The 6,000-nt window shown below is 44.1% G+C and overlaps 1 protein-coding gene across 2 annotated transcripts in view; it reads left to right on the forward strand.

The window, feature by feature from the left end:
- The window catches only part of Cystm1 (cysteine rich transmembrane module containing 1), a 58,115-nt gene that overhangs the window by 20,297 nt on the left and 31,818 nt on the right, over positions 1-6,000 (forward strand). The window lies entirely within an intron of this gene.

The following is a 6,000-nucleotide window of genomic DNA, read 5'->3' on the forward strand; positions in this document are numbered from 1 at the left end:
TGGGATGAGAGGGGGTTTTGAGACAAGTTTCTCTGTGTAACAGACCTAGATGTCCTAGAACTTTGTACCCCAGGCTGACTTCAAACACAGAGATCCACCTGCCTCTGCCTCCCAAGTGCTAGGAGAAAGGCATATAGCACCACACCCAGCTCCTCCAGCCATTCATTTATTTATTTATTTATTTATTCATTCATTCATTCGTTTATTTAATTATATGTGTGTACACTGTAGCTGTCTTCAGACACTCCAGGAGAGGGCATCGGATTTTTTGTTACAGATGGTTGTGAGCCACCATGTGGTTGCTGGGATTTGAACTCAGGACCTTTGGAAGAGCAGTTAGTGCTCTTAACCACTGAGCCATCTCACCAGCCCCCTCCAGCCATTCTTAATTGACTTTTGGTAATTATTAAAGGCTTAACGTGGATGTGATGTTGGGCAGGTAGCTGATCTAAGAGCTTTCTTTGGTCACCTATTTATGATACACGGTTTATTTTTCAGGCCTTGTAGTCAAGGGCCTGCAAAATGCCTCAGTGGGCAAAGGAACTTGCTACCAAACCTGACAACCTGTTTGATATCCCCTAGACCCTCTTGGAGAAAGGAAAGAGCCTACCCCTGCACACTGTCCTTTGGCCTTCAGGCACTTGAGTTGTGGCATGAGGGTGTGCACACACAGACATACATACACACAAGCAAGCAAACAAACAAATAAAAATTTAAGAAGAAATTATAGCCCAAACTAAAAAAACAAAAACAAAAACAAAATCCCTTTCATCTGTATCGGAAACCCAGCCTTTTGGAAATCACCTAAGTGGACGTGCCTAAAGGGATAAAGCTCCCCAAAGGGGATGCTTACCACTTCATTTAGGATCTTGTATGATTTCCCTAACTATAACAAGTATTCCTTGTTGTATTATGCTCACTATCAGCTTCAAGCAGTGTTAATAGCAAGCAGCCTTGTAACATCGGCCCTATGCCACAGAGGTGGAGTCTGAGGCTTATCGAGATTGTACTTCAGCTATTTATTGTATATATAATAGCCTACCCCAAAATTCAACCACTTAAAACAATGATGAAAAAAAAAAAAAAACAATGATGATTTTATTATCAGTATTCTGTGAATTGGCAGGGAGATTCTTTTGCTTCGTGTGCTCTCTTGTGGGGTCATGTGATTTAATTCAGCTGTTAGCCTGGCGGGGGCTGGGATGTCTAAGACTGTCTTTCATGAATAGAGGGTTGGCTTGCTCGAATGAGCCTCTCTACACATCTCCCTTCACTGGGTAGACTAGCCTCCCAGTCTTAGAAGTAGATATGTTTTGCTGTTCGTATCTCTCCCATGAATTAAACAGATTCATATCCAAGACTACCAGGTATCTTAGCCAATAACTACATCGCTTAAATGAGCCACCATTGAGGGGCAGGGAAGTTCAGTGGTTAGGAGCTCTGGCTGTTCTTCTAGAGGACCCAAGTTCCATTCTCAGCAGTCTTATGGCAGCTCACAGCCTTAAGTAACTCCAGTCCCAGGAATCTGACACCCTCTTCTGTTCTCTGTGGACCCCAGGCATGTGCGGTGCATAGACACGCATACAGCAAGAACAAAAACAATTCATCACTGAAGTAGCCCCTGTAGACTAGGCCGCTTACTAATTTTTCCCACGCTACCCTCATACTCGCTCCTCACCCCCACTCTGTGCCACCCTGCTCTGCAGGTCAACATAAAATATCTGCATGATACTGTCATCCCCTATGCCTCATTCCATAAAAGTTACTCCTCTGTGTACTCTACCAGCACACTGATGGACTCAAAAAGCATCTCCTCTCCCCACAGTCAACTAATTTTCATTTTATATTCATTCTGGCTCCTCAGTGTCCAAATTCAAGTAGCCTTGCTTTTACTGTAGTAGTGTAGGTTTTGACCAAAACTGTTTTCAGTCAAGACTTGTCAGGGCACACGTGACACCTCAGCCCTTATTAATGAGCAACAGAGAACTGCCTGCTGCCTAATAAAGGTGGTGGTCCAACTAGGGAAAATGGAAGTCTGGGAGTGGGGGCTGCAGGGAGCAGAAAGCCACTGACGAGACTGTGAGGAGGAAAGCCTGGGATAAGGTTAAGATACATGGGCGGTGGCCGGGCGTGGTGGTGCACGCCATAATCCCAGCACTTGGGAGGCAGAGGCAGGTGGATTTCTGAGTTCGAGGCCAGCCTGGTCTACAGAGTGAGTTCCAGGACAGCTAGGGCTCTATCGAGAAACCCGGTCTTGAAAGACAAGCAAGCAAACAAACAAACAAAAAACCACTGGTGATTCTTGCTTTCATTTTAAAAATCCAAATCTGGCATGTGTCTCAGGGTTTACTGCTGTGCGCAGACACCACGAACAAGGCAACTCTTAGAAGGATAACATTTAATTGGGGCTGGCTTACAGGTTCGGAGGTTCAGTCNAAAAAAAAAAAAAAAAAAAAAGAAAAAAGAAAAAATACATGGGCGGTAAATAAGCAGGATGCTGAATAAAAGGAAGCTCAAGACAGAAGCACTTAGCCAAGAATAGGAAAGGTCCCAGCACAGGATTAAATATGACACAGATTTGGCAAACCAGAGTCTTGCCAAAGCAGAATTTAAGGCTTTTGCTGCCAATGGAAGTTTGGTATACATTTGGTCATTTGAGCAATTAGAGATTATTAATTGTAGTTTAGATAGGACTGTGCAGGAACGTTGATTCATCTCTCTTCTGAATGCTGCTTACTAGGGCTGCAGCCCAGATCATAATAACAGTGTGCTTGCTTTCCAGCCAGCCTCGGCCTGTTTTTTAAAACAGGGTCTTATATATAGTCCAGGCTGACCTCAAACTCACTATGTAGCGGAAGATGACCTTGAACTCCTGATTCCTGGCCTCTGTCTCCAAATGCTGGCTTACAGAGCTGCACCACCATGCCAGATACCGGTGTACCCTGTCTGCCCTGTAGTAAGTTTTATAAACCTTGCTGCTGGTTTTGCATCATGATCAGGCAGTGCTATTGATTCAGTTTACCCTGCACTTCGGGGAAGAGGTGCAGCCGCTCCTCTTTGGAGCATCTTCAAGAGGCTGAGAGGGAGAGAAACATGACGGCAGACTGCCTTCGGAAGGCTAAGGAGATTCTGTTGTTAAGGGGATCTGTACACCTTTATTCTTGTGTGTTCCCCACCAGCCTCCGGCTTCTCCGCTCTAACTGGCTGTGTTTGGCTTTTTTAGTTTCCTTAAAGGTTTCATTCAGTTGAGCCACATGCTATGTCAAGATTTTTAGTTTTGGTGGGAATTTGTACTCTGGTTTATTTTAACCAGGACTCCATAAAAAATAAACAAGTTACCTATTAAACATCTTAGTTGGGTGGTTGAAGCACTTTGGTGCTGAGGTCCCTCTCCCTGCCTCCCTCTCTCTTCCCTCCCTCCGTGGGCAGTTTCAGGGTGGTTAGGTCCCAAATCTTCCTTTAAAGAAATAAACAAAATATGTATTTAACTTGATTCTGAAATAATTTCAGACACATATAAACACTGCAAAAGTAATATAGATCACCTGGACTTCCCCAAGCCATGTATCCTCACAGTGCAGTCATCTGTTATGTTCTTACTCTCAAGCCAAGAATGATATTGTTCCACCATACTCTTTGATGTGGGATCTTGCTATGCATGTGCAGCTCAGGCTGGGCTTCAACCTCGTCTTTCTCACCTGAGTGCTAGGACTTCAGATATGCATCCCTGACTCTCTTCTTAGTCGAAGCTCTCGAGCATACATTCCATGCCAAGCGGGGAGAGTAAGTAGACTTCACGCCTTCATAAGATGGTGGCATCATTTTACCAAATGCCACATTCATGGAGGGTCTTCAGAAACGGTTCTTTCTTTTTGTTTTTTCGAGACAGGGTTTCTCTGTAGCCCTGGCTGTCTTGGAACTCACTCTGTAGACCAGGCTGGCCTTGAACTCAGAAATCAAACTGCCTCTACCTCCCGAGTGCTGGGATTAAAGGCGTGTACCACCACCTCCCGGCTTCAAAAACAGTTCTAGTAGTGGCAGGTGAATTCCTGTACAGTGAGACATCCTATGCGACAGTTCTAGCTTCTTATGAACATAAATAGTGGAAACAGTTAAGAGTAAAAAATGAAACAAAATTGTATCTCTCTAATCTTGTGTCAGAAAACAGGTGCCAGACTTGGTGGAGAATGTCTGTCACCCTGGCTACTTGAGATGTTGAGACAGGAGGATCACATTGAAGGCCTGCCAAGGCTACAGAGAAAATAAGTAATTGGTCTATAAGGAAAGTTTTGTAAACTGTTAGAAGGAATGAAAAAGGGATTGTAATACTTTCCCTAAGTTAACGTGACTCCTACTCATTCAGGTACATCAGTCCTGAGAGCTGAAAGAATTCTGCTCAGGTGACCCCAGGTTAATCATAGCAGCAGAGCCACCCAGGTCACAGCCAACATCACTGATCCATCATCCATACCCCTGCTCTGCATGGCTTCGGCCTTGGAACCCTCACCCACACTTGCTAGGCAGCCATTATTGAGTACATTTGAGTTTCACGTGGACCCATTTATCTTATTTTTCTTACTAAGCCAATCCCTGCTTGTTAGAGAAACTGATAACCACAAAACCATTAGTGATTTGCCAGCATTAGTGAGCTCTTTTGTTTGGGTGAATTTGGTTGTGTTAAGACAGGGTCTTATTTTGTAGCCAAGGCTAGCCTCCTCCTGATTGAGCCTACTGGTATGAGGCATAACTCCTGGCTAAGAACCACAAGTGTTGACTTAAAGACAGAGGGCTCTGATTTCAAGCTAAGCACATAACCTCCTTGTGCTCTGCTACGAAGATCCAGCACAGATTTGCCAGAAATTCTGACACACCCACCAAAGGAAAATATTCTTTCAGCTTTTTTCTCTTTCTTTATCACTCACAACACAAACAAATAAAATTATCTAGTAATTATAATAGGCTAGTAGTTTTCTCCTCCTCTTCCTCTTCCTTCTCTTCCCCTTTTTCCTCTTCTTCCTCCTCCTTTTTGTTCCTTTTTTTTTTTTTTTTTTTCTCTTTTGAGATAGGATCTCACTATGTAGCCCTGGATGGCCTTGAACTCACAGAGATCCACCTGCCTCTGCCTCCCAGGTGCTGGGATTAAAGGTGTGTGCCACCACATATTTGCTTCCAGGCAAGTTTCTTAGCCTCCCTGGTCTTTGACTGCCCCCATCTCCCCTTGGAAATCTCATAAAGGCAGTTTCTTCTCTTTTGTCTCTAGAAGAGTGCTGAGTACTTGGTATATACACACACACACACACGTATGTACAACTGACATGCATATATATATATATATATATATAGTATATATATATAGTATATATATATACACTATATACATATGTATTGGGTGAATGGAAATGTTTCAAAAAATGGTTGTGAATTTGTTAGTTATCTGGGCCCCTCCCCACTCTCTCTTTGAGATCCTTTCCTTGCTTTTTAGCCACAAGACCTGGTTTTATACATAGTGTTCTAGGACAGGACTATAGTATCTGGCAAAATACAGATTTAATATGAATTCTACTTACAGCACCGTCCTTTGGGATGCCCATGTGGAGCTACAAAGCCCAGTTGGCCTTAGAATTAGGTTTCTAAGTTGGGAGCCTCCCATTGACCCCATTTTTGATCTCTGTAATCTGAAGGAAGGAATGGGGGTGCCTTTTCAGGGCTTGATTTCTCTTGGCTAGCAATAATCGTCAGAACTGGGGGGGGGGGGATGGTGGCAAACCCAAGTTTCTCTCTCTGTGTTCCATTCTTGATGTCGTGCTGCTTTTGTCAGTTACTGTAGTCGTTCTAACGTCTCTAGATGACTGGCCCATGTGGGACTGCGGCCTGGATTCTGTGCCTGCCTTTATCAGAAACTGAACCCTGATCATGAGGTTTGTTCTCTGAGAAGCCTTTCTAGCATGGACAGTCTGGTGGTTCCCCTCCCTCCCTCCCTCCCTCCCTCCCTCCCTCCCT

This window comes from Mus pahari, chromosome 15 (genome assembly GCF_900095145.1).
Source record: "Mus pahari chromosome 15, PAHARI_EIJ_v1.1, whole genome shotgun sequence".
Lineage (NCBI taxonomy): Eukaryota > Metazoa > Chordata > Mammalia > Rodentia > Muridae > Mus > Mus pahari.